We start from the raw sequence: 24,461 nt of genomic DNA, 5'->3' as shown, positions 1-24,461 counted from the left end.
TTTGGCCTGGAGAAAACCCACACACGCCCACTCCACACAGAAAGAACCCAGCTTGAACCCACTGAGGAGCCTTCTGGCTGTGAGGCGAGAGTGTTAAAAAAGACGAGCGTCTTGCACAGCCTGTTCTTCATTTATTCTTACCAAAAAAAGAAATTCAGATCACATTTAACAGTCATTGATTTGACAAAGATAATTGGTGCTGTTGATCCCCAATTCACCACTGAGATTACCGTTGTTGTACCTTGCTTTATTTTACCTTTTTTAAACCATATCCATATTATTTTAAACTCCTCTCATCTTGTTTCTTTGAAGACCTGAACATGTGTTACAGTCTCTGGTTTCTTTAACGGACCCTCAAATTCCGCACAGTCTTTCTGAACTTTGCTGAGTTGCAGCCGTCCCCCGGACGACCCGCAGAGGTCGGTGGCAGAAGATCAAGTCCATGTTTGGCCCAGAGAGCCTTCAGCAGTGGTTCCCCGCACTGCGCTCCGGCCAAGCCGAGTAATTAGCTGCTGGTAAATGACCTTGGATAATTACATCAGTGGGAGCAGAAGTGTGCTGATGTGGTTGAGCAGAAATGAGGATAAAAATGGATCAAGATCCATTCACAGCAGCGAGGTCGCAAGTCATTTGAATAAAGGCGTGTCAGGGCTTTCAGGGAGTATTTGAAAGTTTTTTCTCCTTTTCTGAGGACATCGACTGAAGGAATTCTGTGTTTGATTAAATGCAACCATTAAGAAAAGTTATCAAGCTTCTTCTGTCTGATAATTACATTAAATTATTAAAAAAAAACACTTTATGTGACAGTCTTCTGAAGGAGGAGCAACATTAGGTTCACCACTAACAGAACCGCGGTCATTTTGGTGTCCCACTCAGGCTTTGAGTTCTCTTCTGTCTTTTTGATTATTAAACTCACTGAGTTCATAAATGACCTCAACATGTTTGACTCTGAATGTACAGATTAACCTGAACAGAGTTAATGACTAAATTTGATCCAAACCCAAAAATATGTTTACTTAATTTATTGTTTCACCTTTTTGTTATATACGGAGTTTCTTGTTTCAAAATAAGGGCATTAAGTTATTTAAGTGGGTTACACAATAAGAGTCCAGGGTAGCAGATTTGGATTCCAAACAGAGAGAACAGCAAAAAGAACAGCAGGAGCTGAAGTGGGTGGATGTGAACCACCAGCAGAGGTTCTGGCTCAAAGGCATCCCAGAAAAAAAGGGAGGGGAGGGGTTAAAGTAAGGTCCAACAAACTTGATGCTTTCTTTCTATGTCATAAATGTGACATCGTCTTACATTCTGTGGAAAGGAAGAGCAGCAGGTGTGGAAATGCATTTGTAAGCAGGGAGGGGGATAAGCAGACAGCCATGAAAGGAAGACAGGATGAAGGAGGGGAAAAGTAAATCAGGAGGACGCTGTGACAGATGAACCTGATGATCCTCAGCTGCAGACAGACAGCATAAATGTTGTTTAATCTGCTTCCAAGGTGCAGCTCAAAAAATATGACAACAAACGGAGGAAACTGTGAAACAACAAAAAAGGAAGGTTTTGTCTGGGACTTTGAGTCAGGCACGCAAAAAAAAAAACTTTGACCTGATCACACCTGGATTTGAAATCATCTGGGATTTGTAGTCCAAATCCTGTTTGATCGCTTAACTACAAACATCCAGATGCACAACCGATATGAATGTTCTGGAAACATCTGAAATTCCAAAATTAAATTGAAACAAAAAAAAAGATGTATTTTAAATGTGTGGGTTTACTCAGAAATAAAATAAAAAAATCCCCTTCAATCTGCTGTTATTTCATCTCAACGTTGAATGATTTAAATAGAAAATGACAGACTCTTGTATTTGATGAAAGAGGAAAATGTTCTAAAGTTTGTTTTCTGTGTGTTTGGAGGCACAGCATCTCTAGAATCCCAGATGTATGATCTAGATTTCCTCTGGAGCGTGAGCTGGAAGAAGCTGCTTTCTTCTGCCTGCTTTGTGTTCTTCAGAGACTCTGAGATGCTCGATAAACGATATAATTTGCGGTATATAAACAAATAGCAAAATAATCAAAAACATCATTCCCATTTCATTGCAAGGGTTTAAAAATTATTCCCTTAATGACCGTCATCGACATAGGTGACAAACATCTAACATAATAGGCCTCCATCTGATTGGTCAAATGCATAAAGGAATTTATTTGATTGCTCAAGCTGCCATAAGATTGTTTGAACACATTTAAGGATTTTTAAGGATTTTCGCCGTCTTTTGCGATATGTATATTGCAGAGCTGGATATTGCGATAACGATAAATTTGCGATATATTGTGCAGGCCTACTCCAGATTAAATCCAGATTATGGGAGCTTTCATGATTGTCTGTTAGAAGATGGGATTCTGCTTAGAGGACCGGCCCAGAAGCTCTCAGCTTCTGTCTCTGTGCAAAACAGAACCATTGGAGTTTTCCACTTGAGTTAGATCTGTTCCATGGTGGGATGAGGAACTGAAGGTCCTCAAGTGTTCGTCTAGTTCTGCCTCACTCAGAGACTTTGTTTCTGCTGGTTCCAGATTCGTTTCTCTGACAGACACCCACAGTTTAGGACTGAAGACGCATCCTTCATTTATCCCTGAAGATGTTTGTTTTCAGGTCTACAGCAGACTCTGACTGCAGCCTCCTCTGCTCTCTGCTCTCCTCACCTTCCCGTGCAGTCTTTCGTGCGGCGGGCGGCCCTGAAGACGCCGGAGCGAATCAGCTGGCAGAGCTGAGCGCTGTGGAGGCATTTTTCTGATGTGGAGGGAGGACAGGCTTCCTGCTGAAGTTTTACGTGGAAACAGGAATGGGTTTAAGTCTGAACTGAGGATTCCACTTGTGAAAGATCAGAACATGATTGATGCTTAAAGGAAAGAGCTGGAGTAGGAGCAGCTGCTTCACTGAAGCTGGGAAGAGGAGCTGAAACCATCGCAGCTGATGCTGCGTACCCGGGTGTGTGTCACGTCTTCAAGAACACACTGAACGGGGGTTCTTGAAGGCGCTTCTGGCATATGGCGTTCTTACTGGACTCACAGATGGAAGAGGTTTAGTTTAAAATGTCAGGGCAATGCAAATCTGGGGAATCTTGCTCCAGGTTTTTTCGTTTAAAAATCTATTCTTAGGAGAGACTTGGTGTCATAATTCCAGTCGGGCACAAACTGCAATTATTAATTTCTCCTTCATAATCAATTTTCAAATGGTTGGCACTTAACCAAAATGGACGCCATCCATACATCACTAGCAAATCCTAGTCCCTGATTGGTCAAAGTTCAACCCAGTTTAATTTTTCAAAGTGCGTTCAATTGCCGCACGTTTTGTGTGGCGGGTTGGTTCTGTGGCAGCGGGTGTTGTGTCTCTCATTTTGATCAAAGTCCAACAGAGCTGTGGGTTCTGGAAGGTTCCACAAAAACACTCCTCTCTGTCTCTGGGTGAACCTGTGACGGACACTCGCTCCAACCACGAGGACGTCCAACACAGGAGTTTGTCTCATAGTGATCTAGTTGGTTCTGCTCCAAATGACATGATAAATAAAGCTTTTTTTTGGCCTTCATGTTTGCATAGATCCTTGCACTTCTGGATCCAGAAACTGGAACATTTGCTTTTAATAGAAGCAAACTTTATAAGTCATGCAAAGGAAATGAGAACATTTTATGTGAAGAAAACTCTGAAGATCCTACCTGTTTGATGCTTCATCAGTTACGTCAACATTAAAACTTTAATTTTAGCTTGTAGCATGAAACACATCTCTATACGTGGTTCTCTTTAACCTCTTGATAGCTGGCGTCCACATTAGAGGCCATAGCATTGTGGGTTTTATTGCCACTGTAGTGGATTTTGACCTTGGGGTCATGTGACTGCCAAATAGAAAAAGGCACATCAAAAAAGAGCTTGGGTCCAAAGAGGATAAACGACTGCATGGACTTTTTTATAGTTTTACTTGAGTAGAGTTTTGTTAGCTCTACTGCTAACATGCGAGCTACAGGAAGAGAAGCAACAGTCATTGTTAAAAAAAAAAAGTCCTAAAAAAGGAAAATTTTAAAATATGAAAGATTCCAAGCTTTAGAATGAACAAGTATCGCTGTGTCTGCACAGGATATTTTACTTCTGGAAACCAGTGATGAGCTCTTGGGTTATTCTGGTGTGGGGGGTGGGATGGCAGCTGCATCTGTTTTAAACCCCCCCCCCATTACTGTAATTATTAGCTCTGCTTGTGGGGCCACCCCCTTCCCCTCCCTCCTTCCTCATTTCCCCAGCCTCAGCTGTGTTTACCTGCTGGGACAATAACTTCATGCGGCGGCAGAGTGCATCATGGGGAATATTCCACGGAGCTGCCGGTTCAGCTCCTCGTCCGATCGGAGAGGGTGTTTTGCAAACAAGCGTGATGTTTCTCCCTAAACTGCGGTGATCAGCTGATGCTGAGCTGGAACAGATCTTCAGCTCCAGCATCAGGCTGTAAATGTTTTCTGAAGAACTCAGGAAAAGGAAAAATAAATCTTTTTTGTATTTATTATAGATTGTGTTTTAATGAAGATTAGTTAGCTTTTACATAATTTTCTGTTTGTTGCTAAATTTATGACCCTAGAATGGAGCAAATATTAGCAGGAGAGGTAAGGATCTGATGACATTTATTCCCATTACACCTATAAATTCTCTCTTTATTTAGTAGTTTTATAGGTCTGACTATGAGGATTTACTTTTCCTCGTACATGAGTACAAATAAAAGATCAAGCTCATTGGCATATTTGCCATGTCTGGGTTTCCTGTAGTTTAAAGACCCACTCCGATGAAAATGATGTTTCTGGTGTTTTTGATGAAAATGATGTTTCTGGTGTTTTTAACATTTTTCTTTTGGCATTATCTAAAAAGAAAATTAAGTACAAAATTGCATATTTTTTAACTTGTCCTGTTCAACAGCTGAGGAAACAGATGAGAGCTGAAGGCCTCTTGTGTTGGACATATTTTATTTTATCAACAGGGGTTTTGAATCTACTTACAAACTAGAGGTATGTCTGAATAAACCCCTCTTTATTTAATTTTAATTATATTTGAAAATCTTTTGTGTTGGACCGGACGGAATAGGAAAGAAGAGAGAGGTGATATTGGAGAGGGTGGGGGGTGGGGGGGTAGGAGGGTGATTATAGAAGGGGGGGGGGGGGGTGTACAACCATGAAGCAGCATAAAGCAACAAGTTTCTGGATGGTTATCATTACGGTGAGGTTCAGATGTAAGATGTAAGTCTAAAAGGGCGGGGCCTGTCCACACACACATTCAAATGTTAGAAGCACACCTGTTGGCTCCAAAAATGTCCACGTCAACATGTACACAAAACAAATAGTGTTCACACACACATACTTATGCATTCAAACCAACTAGTGTGAAATATTTCATTCAATCACACAAACTATTTGTATAAAGGTGAGCTAACACCTGTACTAAAGTGACTGTTTATGTTCTTCTAAAATGGATGATGGAATGTAAAAAGGAGGGAGAGTGACCCGCCATCCCCACACCAAGGATCGCACCTGGATCAAACCTGTACGGCTGGATTGCTCGCCATTTTTGTCGCACCACTAATGTTCAATTGGGGGTGTGGGGCTGTAAGATGGCAGGAGACCCTGCAATCAGATGAATGATGGGAAGTGGGTGCAGAGTTGCTCTGCGTCATCAGTCCCACCCACAACTCAGAGGTGACTTTCTAATGACCTACTGCCGCTCAGCAGAAAGTGCGTCCTGGAGAATGATGTTTTGCAGTTTTTACATTTTTACCTCTAATTCTTTTAAAGATCGAAGGTTAAAGTTAATTTATGATAATTATAAATTAACCAGTAACTCTGCGCTATAGGTAATTGTTAGATGCTTTCTTTTTGCCTTTTCTTGGCGTGTTTTCAGTAATGACACAGTTTGTTCATAAAAGTACATGGTGGGTTTTTTTCTGCAGATTTCTTTGGACCATTTCTATTGGTTTTAAATGTTTGATCATAGTGGTTCCCTTCCCTTAAAATGTCTTAACCTGCCAGAACTTTCACGGACTCTCACCTCGCGCCCGTCGTGCCTGATGTTTGGCTCGGCGACACCCCCGTTCTTCCTGCCGCCATCTGCACCGCTTCATCTGGGCTGCTCCTGGAAGACGCCTCCTTCCTCTTTTGTTTACTGGCTTTTCTTTGAACTCAATTTGCCAATAAAAACCAGAGAAATTCTGTGGGGGAGGCCTGCGTCTGTCGGCTCCATTCTGCCCGCCGCCTCTGCCCTTACTTATCCCCCCTCCACACACACACAAACACAGACACACAAACGCACACTGCTGAGTCCACAGGACAGCATCATTAGGATGCAGAGCACACGGGAGGAAACGCTGCCTTCATGTTCCTGAAGCAGCCAAACCCACCACCGTCTGTTTTTATGTAACTGTCTGAGCAGAGAGCTGACGCTCTTCATCACCCACTCTCCTCTTCCTCTGCTGGAAGGAAAACCAGACTTTTGGTTCTTCATTTAAAGAACATGCTCCTGCTTTTGCCTAATCAACTCAAATCTAGCATAAGATAAAGTCTGTGAATACATATGACACATAGAGGTCCGTTTTTTTAATGTTTCCCCTGTGAAACATAAAGGTGTGTTCTAAACCTCCGCCGAAGCGATCCCAAGTCCATCTTCCACAATCTCGAGTCCCACGCTTATGGAGAGAAATTAGACTCAGTCGGATTTGTGCGTGCGTAATTCTTGATTTGTGCGTAAATTAGGATTTGTGTATGCATATTCTTGCTTTGTGCGTGCCTAAATTAGGATTTGTGCATAAATTTGGATTTGTGCGTGGTTTGTTACTCACATAATACGTTTTTGTGTATAAGTTAAAAAAATATAAAATGAAAAAAATACAAAATCCAATTTACGTATGCACAAATTAAGATTACAACAGCTTGAAACTACTTACACACACACATCTTTAAAAAACACGCACGAATCCCTTGTTACGCACACACGAAGCCAAAGCTACGCACGGATCTACCGTGAGACTGTTTTCACGTCTCACAAATTCGTCCGTAAGTGCTGCGTTTAAATACCAGTGGAATGCTCGGTCATTAGAATTTTCCAATCAGCCTTCCCTTCTAAACGTATTTCCTTCAGTGGGTGAAGCAGGGTTAAAAAAACTTTAAAGGAAAATAAAAATTATTATCTGAGAATATGACGTTCATTTTTAAACGCTAATATATATATTAAAAGTATATTATTCTCCGAGACACCGAATTGACACAAAATGCGTAACAGGAACGACCAGTAGGGGGCACTGTTTTTTCTTCCGGAAAAATCAAAGGCAGTCAGAATGAGAGAGTCACGGGAAGAATGGCGGCCCATCTCGGTGGTCAGCGCCCCGAAGTAAGTAGCCTCTATGTTCAACACTAACATCTACTGTCTTCATGTATTGATTGAGTCATTGTCTGGATACGTTTAGAAGGGAAGGCTGATTGGAAAATTCTAATGACCGAGCATTCCACTGGTATTTAAACGCAGCACTTACGGACGAATTTGTGAGACGTGAAAACAGTCTCACGGTAGATCCGTGCGTAACTTTGGCTTCGTGTGTGCGTAACAAGGGATTCGTGCGTTTTTTAAAAGACGTGTGTGTGTGTGTGTAAGTAGTTTCAAGCTGTTGTAATCTTAATTTGTGCATTCATAAATTGAATTTTGTATTTTTTTCATTTGATATTTTTTTAACTTATACACAAAACGTATTATGTGAGTAACAAATCACGCACAAATCCAAATTTACGCACGCACAAAGCAAAAATATGCATACACGAATCCTAATTTACGCACAAATCAAGAATTACGCACGCACAAATCCGACTGAGTCTAATTTCTCTCCATACACGCTCCTCCACCCATGAACCCACGAGGGGGCAGCTGCACCTGAGAGTTTTCTGCTCCTCGTCTGGAGGAGCAGCAGCTTCAGCGTTTCTCATCCCGGGAACATTTTCTGCACAAACTGTTAAAACAGCTGAGAGGGTTCATGCGGTTCATTTATGTCACTGAAGGTCACAGAAAGAGGAGGGAACTCAAGACCTGCTAGAAGGCTGTGAGAAACGTTTGAAGAGCAGCTTTTTCATGGATCTGCTGCTGCAGAAGTCTCTCTCACTCATTTCTTTATGAACTTATAGGTTTAAAAGAGAAAAAAAATAGTACATTTATTTGCCTATTAATATTCCTTGAAAATGTTGTTCCAGATAGACACTTTGGTGTATTTCTATAGGACAAATATGTGTTATTAATTTATTTATTGATACTTTTGAAGTCAGTGTTTATTTGTCTGCAGTTTAATTAACTCTAAACTGCTTTAATGAATCTCTTCTGATTTGAATGTAGCTTTTGTGCAACCCTTTCACAATAAAAGCCCTGCTAATTGAGCACTTTTTGTGTGTCTTGGGAATCGCCTCCTTTTCAGGGGTATTTTGGGTGGAGCCTCAGAACAGCAGAGGCCAAACTCACCAAGGTGTCCAGGTGAATCCATCTGAGGGTCTCAGGTGTGACAGAAAACATGCATTTGTGCAAGAAAAGCTCCTCCTACTTTTGTCTTGAAAATCCGACAGAAGGAAGAAGCTGGTCTGTCTTTGACAAATAGTCTGAAATGAAGCAGCATGACTCAGCATTTCTGCAAAGACTAGCAGTTACAGTAAACTCCCCGAAAAGGGAGCGGTGAGCTCAGCTTTTCTGCGGCCGGCCTTCTAATCGCATATTTACTCCTAAGGCAGTGAGCAGGTCACAGCTCAGAAACATAAAACTACATGGTGGATAGATAGTGAGTGTGTTTATGTGTGTGTGTGTGTGTGTGTGTGTGTGTGGGGGGGGTAAATCAGCAAAAGGTTTTCCAGTTTCCATGGAAACTAAAATGCCAAACGCTGCAGTGCTTTGCTTTGTGGGTAACAGACACATCGGGGAAGTGAGGACAAAATAGCAAAATCACCAGACCTAGAAGCACGTGTCAGCACTTTGCAGGACAAACAGTGTTGCTTTTACAACTCAGATATCAAGAATTTTATGTTCTTTGAGCTAAATAATTTACCCTAAATATGATCTGAAAGTCAAAAATCACTTTCAATCTTTGTCAATGTGTTTCCCCGGAAATCCCCCCAAAACAGGTGGCGCTGCAGCAAGCAGCAGGTTTGGTTGTCTCAACATATACATCGTAAAATTCTTAAGTGTTCCTGCTTTGCTGCTTAGAAGTAACAAGTATGAAAAACTGTGGGTTGAAGGTGGCAGTCTTTTCTCGTCTTTAAAGGTAAAAAACGCCAATTAGCAGTGGATGCAGTTTATTTTTCCAAATCAGCTGTAAGGGTTGGGGTCTTTGACAAAAATAAGCACAAGTTCATAATGATGTCCAACTAGAGCTGTTATTAAAGCAGACATAGAGCATTCAGCTTATTTTGTGTTGCTTTGGAGCAACTGACTATGAAATGTTAAATGAAATTTGCAATGGTGGAATAATTTCACATAGAAGTGCAAACTGATTGGTTGTTTAATTTTTTTTATCTGTTAAAAAAGCTTATTTTGTTCATCTGCTTTTCTTTATTTCATGTCTCTATCTAAACAGCATTTTAGGTTAGATAGTCCTAAAACAGTAAAATGTGGCTTTTATTTGAATACATCACACATTATACTGTTTTATTCCTCAGGTTATTGAAAATTATTTACACATCCAAACACAAAAGCCGTTTTTCATGTGAGGATCGTTGTTGAAAAGTTTTTATTTGCAAAAGGTCCAAAAGATTATTTTACCAAATAATCTGAAAGAGCGCCCCCCCCCTCCAATTTAAAAAGCTAAGCTTTTTTTCCTGTACACTCACTGAAGCAGCATAGTTCTGCAACAGATAGAATGGACAGGCTGTCAGTTGTCGGTTCATAGGCGGTGTGATGTTTTCGTCTTCAGGAGAGCGTTTGCTCCTTTGTGTTTAGTTTCGTGCAGACGAAGAAGTTGGTGATGAAACGAAAAAAAACGAGCCTCCAGAAGAAGAGACGCAGCTGGAGCAGAATAGCAGACTCCAATTAAAAACTAACTGAAGGAAAAAGGTTCCCGGAGCCCAGAGCTAAGCTGTCATCGGCTGGAAAAGCTTTGCTGCCTTCTGCCTTTTCTGCTGTGATAAACAGTTACAGCGCTGGATCAGAAAGGTTTGAGCTGATGGGACAAAACAAAAACAAAACCTCATTTACGTTGGGTCATTAGCTGCACATAACAAATGTAAACTATTTTCTAGATTCTTTCTCCTTCTTGCGCACAACTGGCTTCATTCTTCAACAAAAAAAATATATAAATCTCAGTTTATTATTTTTGTTTCCTGCAAACAAAATTTCATTGGAATTATTTTGAAAGCATTTTTCGATGAACATTTGAGAACGTAAAGACTTGACGTCTATTAAAACCTTTGTCACGTGCACCTGGATGGAGGCTATGTTTTTTTTGGGTTGTCCTGGCCTGTGGAGGGTCGTAGGGAGAAGTCGTCGCATCTTAAAGGTGCGTCTTGCAGTTTCCTTGAGCTTTGTGCAGTCACCTTAACCCTTGTGCTATCCTAGGCACTTTAACATTGGGAGTTGGGTCATCTCCACTAGACAGTGCCCTGAACCTTTTTTCTTCAATGATTTGTGATCTTCACTGGTGTCCATGGATTACATGAAATCTTTCCACCTTTGTCCACCTTTGTCATGGTAGGGAGAACACGTCAATGTAAGGGTGGGGTCATCTAAGATAGCACAAGGGTTATGGGACATCAGAGACAATGGAACGTACCATTGAAGTGTGTGTCATGAAGTATCGGCATCTGAGGAGCAGACACACGTGAACAACATGAACTAATGGACTCCTTGTAGAGTCTGCAGAATCGGGGGTGTCAAAAAAGTAATGGCCTGCATCTCACCAACTTCACCTTTACATAGCCTTACGTGTTGTTTTCACTGTCAGAAAAAAGGGTACGGTTGGGGTACGTTTGTGAACACTTAGGGTACAAATGGTGAATTTGTACCCTAAGTGAGTCATAATTATACCTTGGGGTACTCATATGTACCATTTAAGGATAAAAAAGGTACAAATATGTTTCCAACCATCAGAGGGCCCATATTTGGACCCTTTATTCCACAAACAAAGGTACAATCACTTGTGTGACAAAAGTAATAATTCAAAGTGTATGAAACGTCACCCAAAATCATTTAATACGTGTTGGTTATTTGGAAAAGATGCACAAAATAACCAAATATATTTAAGAGACCACACATCTTTTATGACTAGTTCTGAACAGTACACAAGCACATTATATTTTATTGATTGTGCAGAGCATCAAGATAATAACTTTTAAACATATATTAGTGTGAGCCTGTGTTTTTTTTTTTTACTTATCTAAGAGCTGTTTTAAGTTTTGCCTTTAATTTAGAGCAAAAGCACAATGTAGACAAAATTATTTGATGTTTTTAACCTTATATGGTGTACTTTAACTTGGCCTAAGTTCAATTTAAATTTCTAGTCTTTGAGCTGTTAATTTAAGTTATTTTCTTTCTAAGCATACATTCTCATAAAAAAGTAAATTTCTCTGTTACTACGTTACATTATGTGTACATATTAGTACCTTTTAGCTTTTGTACCTACACAGGAAAAATGAGAGAGTACTTTTTTCGTAGTTACCATCAGTAATTTTTATTTAAGTAGGTGTAAAAACGTAGAGGAAATATGTTGGAGTAATCCAGCGAGACCACGCCCACTCTACTTCCTTAAGTTTCGTTTCTTCCGCCATTTTGTTATCCCGCAGCGGCCGGAGGAAGATAGAGGCTGTGACTGAGGTAAGTCTGCTAATTGCTCAAAAATAAGTTGTAAACTTGTTTTAAGCGGGTTCGGTTATTTTATCTGTAAGGAATAACTTTTTTTGTAGTGGAATGCTGCTGTTCCACCGTGTATGTGCCTGTGAGGAGATGGAAAACTACGAGCGGGAGTTTGCTAGTAACGGTTAGCCTCAGCCGTTGAAGTTCAGCTAAATGCAGCCATTAAATAAATTAAGCTGTTGTTTTTATTGGTGTTTTACCGCGTTCCGTTAAATACATTGAAATATATACAATGCGCGCGCAGCCACCATTTCTCGAATGCAAGACAGTGACAGAGACTGTTTAGGTTGTCATGATCGCTCATTGTTGGTCAAGCGAAGTTTACACTGTGCTTTTGATCATTCCCCTGCAGATTATTTTTTTTAAATGGAGGTCCGTGATTCCAGATATTTGTCACGATTTCCCATACCAAAAACTCATCTATAAACCAGGAAAAAATATTTTTTTTAAATGAACTTCCAAGAAATAAATCTGTAGGCCCTTAGAAGCCAGTGCATTGTCGTCAGTGTTTTTTTTAGCAGTTTTGCAAATGTAGCAACATTGCTGTGGCAGCTAGTGTGAACTGTATATTTGCCATTACTATTTTAAAATGTATTAATTTATTTGGAACAGGGCTTAGATCTGAATAAATGCTGTGTTGGTACCTTTTGGTGTTGTAATGTTTTTTCTTTTTTGTAATATGTATATTTTTTCCCACCAGGAAAGATGCAAGCTGTGCGTGAACATGTCGAACGCCAAAAAAAAAATAGTTTGAAGGTCAGCTGACCTACAAATCCTTTTGGGAATGTGGTGAGTGGAAACATCACAATTTCCAGCATTTTTCTTTACAGGAATCAGTCAACTTTGTGGATAAACTGTCAGCTGTGATGCAAACAGATTTTTTTAATTGCTTTTTAATTTAAAGTTAATTTCTGTGCTGTATTTTAAACATAATTTTGCTGTGTTCACAGCTGCCAAAAAGTTCAACATCCCAACCTTGGACTTGAAAGTGTTTGATGACTCAAAGACAGAAGTTGATGAGCAGGTTTTTGATCTCGTGTTGAAAAACCCAAACCTTGGTGTGTTGGAAATTTGTCTGGCCGAAGATACAAATCCAGAAGGTGAAGTTTTTCTTTTAAATTTTAATTTATCTATTTTGTTTTGAATGGTTTTGGGTAAATTCCCCTTTGATGCCTGAATTTATTTCCAAGGGAAATAATCTGTGTTTTTGCTTTCAAGTACATGCTAAATTAAGAACATTTTTGAGCTGAAGAGTTTTGATTGTATATTTGCATCAATAGGAGTCTAAGGGTTAATGATTTATTTGACAGGATAGTGTGGGGAACAAAACACAGGCAAATAAGTATGAGTTTTTTATCCTATTGCTGTCTTAGACAAGATAATAAATCTGCTAAACTGTTAAGTCGGTCAGTATTTAAAAATCTTTGTTTTTACTTGTTTTGTTCTTGCTATCATACTAATTTAAATATTACAGTAACTGAAAGCTTTAATACTTTGACAGATCAGCCGAGTTGTCCTGCAAAGAGCTGCAATACCAGTTCAAGTGGAGATACTGAAGTGGACTCAGATGACACAATAATATTACAACACAGTCCTACAACAAGACGAAGAGTTGAAGACGCCTCACTTGCCAAAGTAAGTAAATAATCTTTTCACAAAGTCATTTCAAGCATTCAAAGTCAGGCTGTCTTTCCAATTCAGTTTAGTTGTCAAACAGTGCAGTAAGGCAGATCATCCAAACTAGTTTAAAGTTTTCTAGGGAAACAGCAGATTGCACCGAGTAAGTCACAACACATTGAATACATTCTGGAATGCTGTCCTCATCATACAAACATATAATTCTTCTGTATTTCCTTCAACAATTAACAAGATATTGACTATACGGGCAACAGTGGCTCAGGTGGTTGAGCGGGTCCAATGACCGAAGGGTTGGCGGTTTGATCCCCGCTCCCACCAGCCAAAATGTCGTTGTGTCCTTGGGCAAGACACTTCTCCCTCCTTGCCTCCAGTGTGGCTCCACTGGTGTGTGAATGTGCATGAATGCTCCCGGTGATGGTCAGAGGGGCCGTAGGCGCGAAATGGCAGCCACGCCTCTGTCAGTCTGCCCCAGGGCAGCTGTGGCTACAACAGTAGCTTACCGTCACCAAGTATGAATGAGGAGTGAATGAATAATGGACACACTGTAAGCGCTTTGAGTGTCTTGAAAAGCGCAGATAAATCCAATCCATTATTATACAAAGACAGACATTGATTATGCAGTTTTTGAGGGGGAAAAATCTTTTCTGGGACATGGTTTCTGCAGTTTAATTGGAATTCACCTTCAAGTTCTTGACAGGACTGTTTTGCAGAGTTAACTGGCCTTAATTTCCCATCATGCCATTGTTTACGCTCCCGTTACCTTACAGTCCCTCACAACCCCCAAGCAACAGAATTGGCGTGCAATATTGGAGCTATCCAGCCTTATAGATGTGAGCCAGATGCCAACTCAGACCAGGAGAATGAAGACAAGCGGAGCAGGGAGCTTGTGGCCTGCCAAATGTAGCTTGTACGTAACAACTACAAGCTTTCTCAAATTACATCTTTTCATCTGCTCCTGATTCATCCCAATTTGAGAAAATAAATATTCAGAAACACAGTTTTATTCTTAAATCTTATAACAATATGTCATCATAAAAATGCTACATTTTAAAAAATAACTTTCATTGGAGTGGGTCCCCCATTTTTAACTTGTCGCAGTATTTTTCTCATGATGGGCACGTTTAAAAGAACACGTTTAAAACTGCACATCTGAGTATTCACTCAGATTGGGATGAATCAGGAACAGACAAAATAAATGCAGTTTGAGGAAGGTCTCTATTGTGACGCACCACATGAAATGAAGTGGGTCCGAGTCCCTCTGCTCTGCTGTATTCTGATGCGTCCACTTGCAGACAAACGGATCCATTAACATCTTCATCATACTTGTCTGAGCTTGATCTAAACTATGGCCGGAAAGCTTCAATATTGCTCACCATTTTAGTTTCACCACTAATGTTAGTTTTTGGTTGGAAGGACTGTAAGCTAGCGGGAGAGGGCGTAAACAAAGGGATGATCGGACATCAGCAGAAGGTAACTACTGTGTCAATACACAACTCCGAAGTAATTTCTGATCAACTCCAAACCACTCTGCACAAACTGTCTTTAAACATCATCTCAAAGTGCTTTAACCCCAGTAATCAGTGCTTGCAGTTGTATTTTTTTATTATTAATATGGACTTTTAAATTTGATCCAATAGGCGGTTGCTGTCATTGGTGAGGATGCATCATCCGTTGACGGTCATGTGAATGTCCTGCATATCCAGTACAGCAAGGTGCGAGAGGATATACTAAAGAAGTACCCTTTCTTGAAGACAACCTCAGGGGTCAGTGACATTTTAAATCAGTTCTCAGCTTAAAATACATTTTGAATGTCAATATAAGCTGAGACATCTGCTAAAATGATCATTAACAGCTTTAACTCAATTGTAAAAACATTGTAATTTTCTAAACCCATATATAAATATATAGTCATTCAAGCCAAGTAATATTTATACAATGAGATCACTAAAGGGAAATGGCAATGAAAGAAGCAACAAAGAATATTAGAATGTTTTATGTCTTTTGTTTGTTTTGGTTAAAGTGAATGATTAATTTTCTAATTTTTTTCAATTTTCAGTTGTTTGATGATGTTGACCGAATGCATCCATCACCTGTGAGTTTAAGACAGCGCTTCAAGGACGGCGTTTACCAGTATTGTGCCAAAGGTGCTTGAGCTTGTTCAAAGAAAAGCTCCATTAGCCAAAGTCTCCAAAGAAGCAAGAGAAGAGATGAGATGCTTGCAGAGGATCTACTAGGTATTGACATGAAACGTACTCCTTGGTAATCTTTAGTGTGTTTTATAGTTCTTCTTTTTAGAATTCGTATCAATATCATCTTATCACATTTATGCATTTTATTATTTAAATTATGCATTTAAACTTGGTTATAAGTTTACTTTTTTATTATCTTTAGAAAATGTAGAATGCAGTAGAAAGATGTACTTAAAATGAGGTCTAGTGCTTCTTTTGTTAATGTCACAAGTTTTATTTCATGGTTTAAAAATGGTAACTGAAGTGCTATGTGCTGTTTACAATTGATCAAATGTTAAGGTTATAGTTACAATGAATGCAATGTGAACTGAAGGAAAAATATAGATTTTTCATTATTGTAAAATTGCTAATAATTTTAAATATATGCATCCTGTTGTGACACTGTACATACTGTGAAATGTCAGAATTGTAATTGTTTTGAATGTTTAATAAATGTGATAAACAGTGTACTGGTCTTTTAATGTGCTGTATCTGGTACAAATTTGCCATCAAAGGGTACAAAAGGCTTGTCACTGGGGCAGTACCCTTAAAAGAACAAATTTGTACCTTTTTTAAAGGTACATTATGGTACCATAGCACTATAAGGTACAATTTAGTCCACAAAGGTACATATTTGCCTTTGAAAGGTACATACTGAAAGGGTACAGATACGCACCTATATGAAAGGGTACAACATTTGTACCCTTGAGGGTACTGCCCCAGTGACAAGCCATTGTACCTCTAAAGGTACAAATTTTGCACATTTTTTCTGACAGTGTTGGTGTTCTCTACGACCTGTCGCTTCAAAAGCATACTCATAGAAAAGACATACATAGGAACGTTTTCGCTCAGTGGTCTAAGTCCTCGATATTTCATACAGGGTTCCCCTGATTGCCCCGAACAGATTTGCCCATTTTCCCGCCCGTGTCCACCCGTAAGGACAGTTATGACTAAGGCCTTAAAAAACAATAGATTTAGGAAAAGACATTTTATAGAAGAGACGGAACAAACAGGCAGTTTTTGTTTTTATGTTTTTGGTAAAAACAGCTTTTCTCTTAGTTTTATTGTAAGAATTTATCGCCAAAAATCAACATTTGTCCAACAGCATTTACTTCATTTAACTGCCTATGTGAGACATATGTCACTTAATTTCTCCTGTTAATTTATTTGGATTAATTGAATCAACCTGTGGATTGAAATGGAATCGATTCAGCAGTTTGGCAGGAACAGCAACCCTGAAGATCTGAGGAGAATCCGCTATGACACACGTGGAACTGGAAGGACAAAGATTTGGTGTGAAAACATTTTGCTTCTAAGTATTTGAGTTCTGGCTTCAAAGGATCTTGAAACCTTTTGTTCTTTGTTTTCATTCATGGATTGATGGAAACACAAGTGATCTCTGACTCTGATTCAATATTGGCTGCCGTCTGCGGTTCAGCTTGGATTAAAAAAGAAAAAGTTTCCTTTTAGATGCTTGTTTCATGTTGCATGTCTTCACTGTGGCCCAGCTGGAAGACACTCTGGTAGTGTTGATGACTTCAGTCGTCTCTCTCAGGAATGAGGCTGCAGGAATGGCAAAGGAGCAGCAGAACATCAGGAGCCAAGTTATAATGTTTGACCCCAAAAAAAACAGAACGGTAAAGCAGAATTGAAGTCATCTCCTCATAGGTTTTTATGAGTCTCTGCACCCGTGTGTTTCTTTCATTTGTGTCCCCAGACCTTTCCGTCCAGCTAGAGACCTTGTTTCTCTCCAGGCGAATCCTCCTCACTGAGGAGAGGAACCGCAGCTTCATCACATTTGGAGACACACGCTCCTCCTTAACTGCAAATTTGTCAAAATAAAACACCCCCCGACTCGGGTGAGTCATCAGAAACGTCACAGTTCAGCATCCTGCACCAGAATCTGCTGCTGAACCACTGTTTCTAGTTCCATTTTTGTGATTTTACATCCAAGCGGATCTTTGAGGGTCCAGGGGGTTTAAATGATCTTAAACTGTAAAACTGGACAGGAAGACTGAACAAAAAATGATATCCTCAGGGAAACTTCAATCTTAATATTGATTTTGTTGAAGGAACACTGACCAGGATGAAATATTTTCAAAATAAAAGCAAATGTTACGCAGAATAAGTTCCTTTTCCAGATGAGAGGTGGAGTGTGCAGATTTTGTTGAAATATTCTTTCTGTCAATGCATCACATTTAAACACAAAGCAAACGAGCAGAAAAAAAAGCTACAAATGGCAGAAAAACGAAAAAAAACAAACGTGTTTCATGTGTTTAATGCTAAGAAAAGAGAAAGCTTGATGGAAAGATCATTAAATTTAGTAACTTTCTTCTATGTAAGTCATTTCTGTTCATTTGGATTTGTTACTTTGGAGAAGCAGAAGAAGATCACATCTTTCCAAGCTTCTGATTGGACAAGAGTTCGTGATAAATGTCCTGAAAATCACTTAAAAGATTAGCATGTTTTGTTCCGCTCAGTGAATTTTACCTGTTTCCTTTTCTTATTCATGTCCCTCAGTGGAATAAAACACATTTTTGAGGCTCCATGATGTGGTTTCCTGCTCTGCTCTCATTGGTGGGCTCTCCCTGCCTCTGCGGTGCGTCCTCTCCGTGGACTACAGGACTTGTGCATTAAAGATGGGGGGGGTTGCTCACTCATTCGTGTCTGATCAAAGGTAGCAGCTTCCAGGATGCCTGAAGTTCAAATTTGAACCGTTAATTTGAAGAAAAGAATAACGTTCGCTGATTTCCTGACTGCAGCTTTTTTTTTTGAGCTTTTAGCTTCAGTTTTTGGTGCAACGATCTACTTTTTTAACCAGGAAGTAAAGAGAAGAGCAGCACTACTTTTTTAGAATATTTTTGAAACCTGAACAGGTCATGTTTGTTAAAATCAGATGAAGGAAAAAGTCCTAATCTGTGAGATCAGCCGGAAGAAGAGCCTGTGGGTCTGTTAGTTACTGTAGAATATAAAAAAAGATTCCAAGTTTCCTGTTTCCTCGTGTAACAGGTCACAGGTTTGCTTCTGTTGAGCATCACAAAGTTTATTTAGATGTTTGCAAAGCCACTTCTCTTAAAAAGACTACTTGAACTGGTGTTCCATTCTGTAGTTAAAATGAGCTATCTGCTGTATTGATCTACTCTTCCCAGTGGTCTTTTAATTATGATCATGCCGCTTTTGAGCTTCTGTCATTTTCTAGGACACAGTTTCTGAAATTTGCCTCTGAGTTGCATCTTACAGTGAGATGTTATACTTCCCGTTATCCATCTGTTTACACTCTCTCTCACAAGCTTACAGTATGAAGGTAATTATGTTCCATAAAGGACATTACAGCCCCTTCACAACCCCAACCGAACATTGCAACAAAAAGGACGAGCAACATTAAAGCTATCCAGCCAAACAGTTCCTATCCAGATGTCAGCTCAGACGAGACATTAATGGATGTTTGTCTAGAGGTGGAGGCATCCAAATGGAGCGGAGCAGGGACCTTCAGGTTGTAGTTCCTACGTGGAAACTACAAACTTTTTAGAACTGCACTGTTTGCCTGCTCTCGATTCACAAGGATTTCAATCCATAAAATCCTCAGAAATACAATTCTGAGCCTAATTTTCTTTATAAATGTCCTCCGTTGTCAGAAAACATGTCAAAAACACCATTTTCATCTGAGCTGGTCTTTAATTTTTCTGATTTTCCGTATTTGAGTCTCTTCCCCCTCTGTTCAATTGCCTCCTTGTTTTCAGTGGCAACATGCCGCCTGTGCAGCAGCAGAGCTGCAGCTTCTGTTGTCTCCTCAGTGTCAGGGACATCCTGCTTCAGCTTCTGTTTACAGCCCGTCAGTTTAAGCTCGCTCCGTAACGACTTCCTGCCTCCACCGTCCGCACCATCGATTCCACTGGAGCCCTGACACGTCTTCAGGACAAACAACCAGAAACAGCAGCAGCAGCAGCAGCTGCGGCAGGAGCGCTCACACAGAGCGCAGTTCAGGCTGCGCAGCCGCAGTCAGCATGCGGCTGCTGTCTGCAGTTTGGGGTTCAGGGGTCAGGCTTAGGTCACGTCCTCCTGAGTGAGGACATTTCTAAAAGTACTTTTTTTTTTTCCAGAACCTTTTTTTTTTTTAAAGTTTTATTATGAAATAATTGCGATACGAAGAAAATAGTATCCACAGAACCTGTAGAATAATCTAAAGTTATTCTGAATAAGTCAGAGATGAAATAGGTTTCCCATCCATTTTTCTTCACACACATTTGCGGCACCTTCTCAAAGACAGGAGCCTGTGCAGTTGCAGGGAGCAGTTCAGTTAGTTAGTTCGCTGGTTTCAGGCCGTTACAAACTCTGTGATATAACAGATAATAGAAAAAATTGATAGTTGCGCAGATGTTTTTTGTGGTTTCTGAGCCACCGCCCCCTTTAAATTTGTGCCCCGGGCGTTCACCAATACCGCCCGTGCCTAAAAGCGCTACTGGCAGGAGATGGTGGACATGCTGGAGAAACAGGAACTCTATATATGCTCTCTATTTTATGTTCCAACTAAAGCATCTCAGTCTCTAACGTTCAAATAAAAAAAAAAAGTTTTCTTTGCAAACATTATAAACTTGTGGAGGGGTTTCTTCATGTCTGCTTTACAGGATCTGCACAGATGTTCTACAGTGGAGCTTCTTTTCCTGCTCAAGTTTTTTCAGACTAAAGTAACGAAGCATCGGCGTTAATCCTGCAGACGCCACACTTCTAATGTGGTATTTTAAGAATTCAGAGCGGCTGATTCACTTTGTTTTTCTAGTTTTTTCAGAAGAATTTCTTCTGGTTCAGTTGGGATAAAAAAAAACATAAAAAATCTGAAACTTTCTGATCGAGTCGCTCAGTTGATCTGGATTGTGAGGAGGATTGTGTGGTGGAGTTCAGCCAGCATGTCCAGCTGCTGCTGTGGTCACTGTGAGGTCGACAGATTTAGGGGATCTATGTCATTTATGCACGACCACACCCCTTTTTTTGGGATAAAGGTGTAAAAACATATGCAATGGTGGACTTGACCTCTTACTTTGACCTTATGTGGCATCTCAATGACGACCTTTTTGGAGTTTCCCTCAGCTTTAGTGAACTTCTCTGAAAACGGTTTGCTGCAGGATTGTGGGGGCAAAGAAGGAAACTCTGTCTTCACCTGATCGTACAAACTAATAGTCTTAGAGGAAAAAAGTAATCATTATCCAAAACTCACAGAAACCTTATTTCATCAAATAAAATGCAGTTAAAGGCTGTGTCGAGTTGATTTAGTGTAAACGTGTAAACGTGGCAAACTGAAATGTTTGTGACATGTAGATGAATTTAGAACCACTTCAGACATAACGTCTCATTCTGTTTGCTGAAAATGAAACTCCTAACATCCTCCTGACTACTAGAGAAAAGAAAATCGTCCCATCACATTTTAGGACAACACTGAAGCACTCATCCTTGTAGCTCTGAACAAGCCCTGAACACCAGAGCGGTAGAGGCTCAGATCCATCACACCAGACAAAGAACCAAGGTGTGGACCAGGGGTCAGCAACCTGCGGCTTTTTCATCTCTGTGCTGCGGTTCTCTGTGGTTTCGTAAAATAATTATTATGTTCTAAAATTGTCGTGGTGCCTTTAACACTGTTGGGATGTGCGCAGGCAGGAGGAAGAGAGTGAAAACAAGTAAAAACAAGTGAAATGATGCCACTCACTGGAAACACTGGGTTTTCCAAAGGGTGTTAAAGCTCCCTGTGTTTTAACTTCTGTGGGAAACTGTTCCAAATGGCTCTTTAAAGGGGTAAAGGTTGCTGACCCCTGGTTTAGGCTGTGCAAAGAGGAGCCTGAAACAATCCAGCACATACCAGGGAGAAAGCATGGAAAGGGTGAGAGGGGTGTTGTTGTTTTATTTTAATCAACATCTCAGATTTTCTTTAGTCATAAACAGGTTGTATTTTCATTGCAGTTACTTTTCACTGTCTATATATTCATGTTAAAGACCACTTTGTTAAAAGTTTACGAAAGTTGAGTTAATAAAATGCATTTTTGTAATAATTTAGGATAAATTAATACAGACCTGTCAATTCTGACCTGGAACTCAATTAAGGGGCAGAGATGAACCCCACTGGAAGGGTAATCCACCAAAAACTACAATTCCCAGAGCCCCTACCTTTCACATTTTGTATCATTAAAAAGCCCCAAATGTCATCTGTTGACGCCAAAATGAGTGAAATTAGTGGAATGTATGCAGCGGTCAAGAGATATTCAGGTTTGGAAATGTCTCCTCTTTGATTCAGATTTACACATTTTTTGTTGGATGCTTTCAGTTCAGTCCATCAGCCATTCATTGTGTAAAAATTAGTTTTCTTGTTTAAGAGTTTTCATGGCGCCATAGTTGATTAAAATGAAAATTAAATAAATCATTCAAGACTAACAGCAAAGACAGTCAGACTGACAGAAAAATACATTTTAATAACTGATTGGGTTAAAATTGTTTTTATAGATTTGAAATAATTTCAAAAATGTGTCCCTTGTTATTAAGTTGATGCTCAGTAATTCAGTTGTTTTGTTTGCCCTCAGTGATGTTCATTTATTTTGCTGTAAGGGAGTTATTAGTTCCCTGTTTGGCCTTCAGATGTGAGTTTTTCGCCACTCAACTCTGTAATTTTCAGTTTTCTTTCTTTCTTTTTCTGGGTTTTGCAGAAACTAATAGTTAGCTGCCGATTAGTTTTTATGTTCTGGCTTTTGTTGGCTCTGTCAAAGCAGCAAAAGCCAGAACACAGGGTGGACCGAGGGTGAAGATAGCCTCTGTCCTAAAGCAATCACTTCTCTCAAAGACAACAGAACTATGCAGAGCTTTTCCAGGGACGGGTAAATTCCCCCGGGTGTCTGGAAGACACTTGTTACACATCGCAGTGTTTGATGCATGCCAGCGAAATGCCAATACGCCCCGCGCTGTAGCAGGAGGCCCACTGTAAGTGTCGATAAATCTAAGTTACAGCGGCCCATCATCGATTCCGCTGCACATATACAACCGAGGGTTGAAGCTCTGCCTGCTCTCCATTTGTATGCAAGGCAGGGAGCTCTGCATTTGGAAGGGAAGCGGGCGTTTTGGAGTCTGCCGTCTAGTCAGCTTCCATCTGCGCGAGAATGAAATGGCCGTCCTCAGTGAAATTTAATTCCAAAGTATTCCTCCTCCAGTGACAAACACGCCAACACACTTCTGTGGAGCGTGTGTACGCCACGCCACGCCACCGTGGGAAATAAACTGTTGAAATTGATTTTTCACAGACCCTTCTGTGCGAGACAGCGGCGAGGCCGTCTGCTGCGCGTCACGGCAAGAACAGTCGGGTTTGTTTGTGCCTGATCACACCCAGAGTGCAACTCTGGCCGCCGCTGAGGAGGATGATCGGTTATGGAGCAGTTTAACTTTAGGATCAGAGCAAAGCTGCTCTGCAGGAAGTCTGTGATGAGCTAAGGTTAAAACAAAAGGGGCCCAGTGGGGGCTTTGGCCCCTCTAGACTGAAGACATGCAGCACTGTCAGAGAATCATCCATGCATTTATAAATCTTTAAGCTAAATCGACAAATTCTTATTTAATTTATTATCCTTAGAATTCCAGCCTAGTTTTGCTGACTTGTTCATCCCACATAAACACTACATTTATTGAATACAGCTTCTTATAGACTCACTCCAATCATCTGTTGATTTATTTTGAAAGTGTTTCCAGTGGTCCTTTAATTATTATTATGCTGGTTTTAGCCAACAAAACACAAACAAACCTGTGTTGTTTTCTAGAACATAGTTTCTGCAGAGCGGCAGTAGTTCATTAGAAATGTGCTTATGAGTGGTGGATGGGACCATTAGCACAGAGTGAGCCCATCATACCTTTGTGTAAACTCTCTCCCACTAGCTTACAGCCCCTCAAAGCTCCAAGCGAACATTAGCGGTGCAACAAAAATGGCCAGCAACATTGGAGCTATCCAGACAGACAGATGCCAACTCAGACAAGGAAAACAAAGACGTACATGAATCTGCTTGTCTACAAGTGGATGCATCAGAATGGATGGAGTTGGGAGTTTGTGGCCCGTCGATTCTAGCTTCTACGTCACTGCTACAGGCTCTTTCCAACTGCATTTTTCCGTCTGCTCCTGATTCACAAGGATTTGAGTATAGAAATGCTCAGAAATGCAATTTTAATCTTAATTTTCTCCATCATCAGAAAAAAGCTTTAAAAAGATTTGCAAAATGCCAAATACAAAATTTTCATTGGAGGGGGTCTAAGGTAATTTAACCCTTTAACACCAGAACTTTAGCACCAGTGTTGACGTTCTCTGCATTACTGTAACTCAACCGTTTACGCAATTCAGTCATTTGGGCACACAGTCATTTTAATGGATTCTAATGAATTCCAACTAATTCTGTCGTGGAGAAATGCCGCATTTGTTTCCACGACAGAATTAGTTGGAATTCTGTAAATGGTCCAAGAGTAACGGTTGTTCAAAGAGTTGTGACATTCAGTGCTTTATTTAGCATCTTCCAAGTGGTTTAGTCATTTTTAGCTGTTTTTGCTGATTTTTGTTTTGCTAGTTGGTTCAGGATCACTAAAATTTCATTTTGGTTTTTAAACTTTTTCGAATAGTTGTAGCTTATAATTTAAGCAGTCATTCAGTTTGTTGGGGGACCCAGTTCCAGGCTTGAAAACCGCTTTTCTCTGCGTCATAATCCCTTAAA

General features: G+C 40.1%; 1 protein-coding gene and 2 long non-coding RNA genes across 4 annotated transcripts in view; all 3 read left to right on the top strand.

The window, feature by feature from the left end:
- The window catches only part of kcnq3 (potassium voltage-gated channel, KQT-like subfamily, member 3), a 124,489-nt gene that overhangs the window by 39,189 nt on the left and 60,839 nt on the right, over window positions 1–24,461 (top strand). The window lies entirely within an intron of this gene.
- On the top strand, window positions 11,722–12,971 carry LOC110016813 (uncharacterized). Its single transcript, XR_002292150.3, has 3 exons — window positions 11,722–11,839; window positions 12,579–12,667; window positions 12,829–12,971. It is a non-coding gene; the product is annotated as an uncharacterized LOC110016813 (long non-coding RNA).
- Window positions 13,375–16,211, top strand: LOC111949063 (uncharacterized). The gene is made up of 3 exons (XR_002875086.2): window positions 13,375–13,513; window positions 15,154–15,279; window positions 15,573–16,211. It is a non-coding gene; the product is annotated as an uncharacterized LOC111949063 (long non-coding RNA).

This window comes from Oryzias latipes, chromosome 17 (genome assembly GCF_053564925.1).
Source record: "Oryzias latipes strain Hd-rR chromosome 17, Olatipes_Hd-rR_3.1".
Classification (NCBI taxonomy): Eukaryota; Metazoa; Chordata; class Actinopteri; order Beloniformes; family Adrianichthyidae; genus Oryzias; species Oryzias latipes.
Note: the sequence above shows the minus strand (reverse complement) of the source record. Positions and strands in the feature narration are given on the sequence as shown.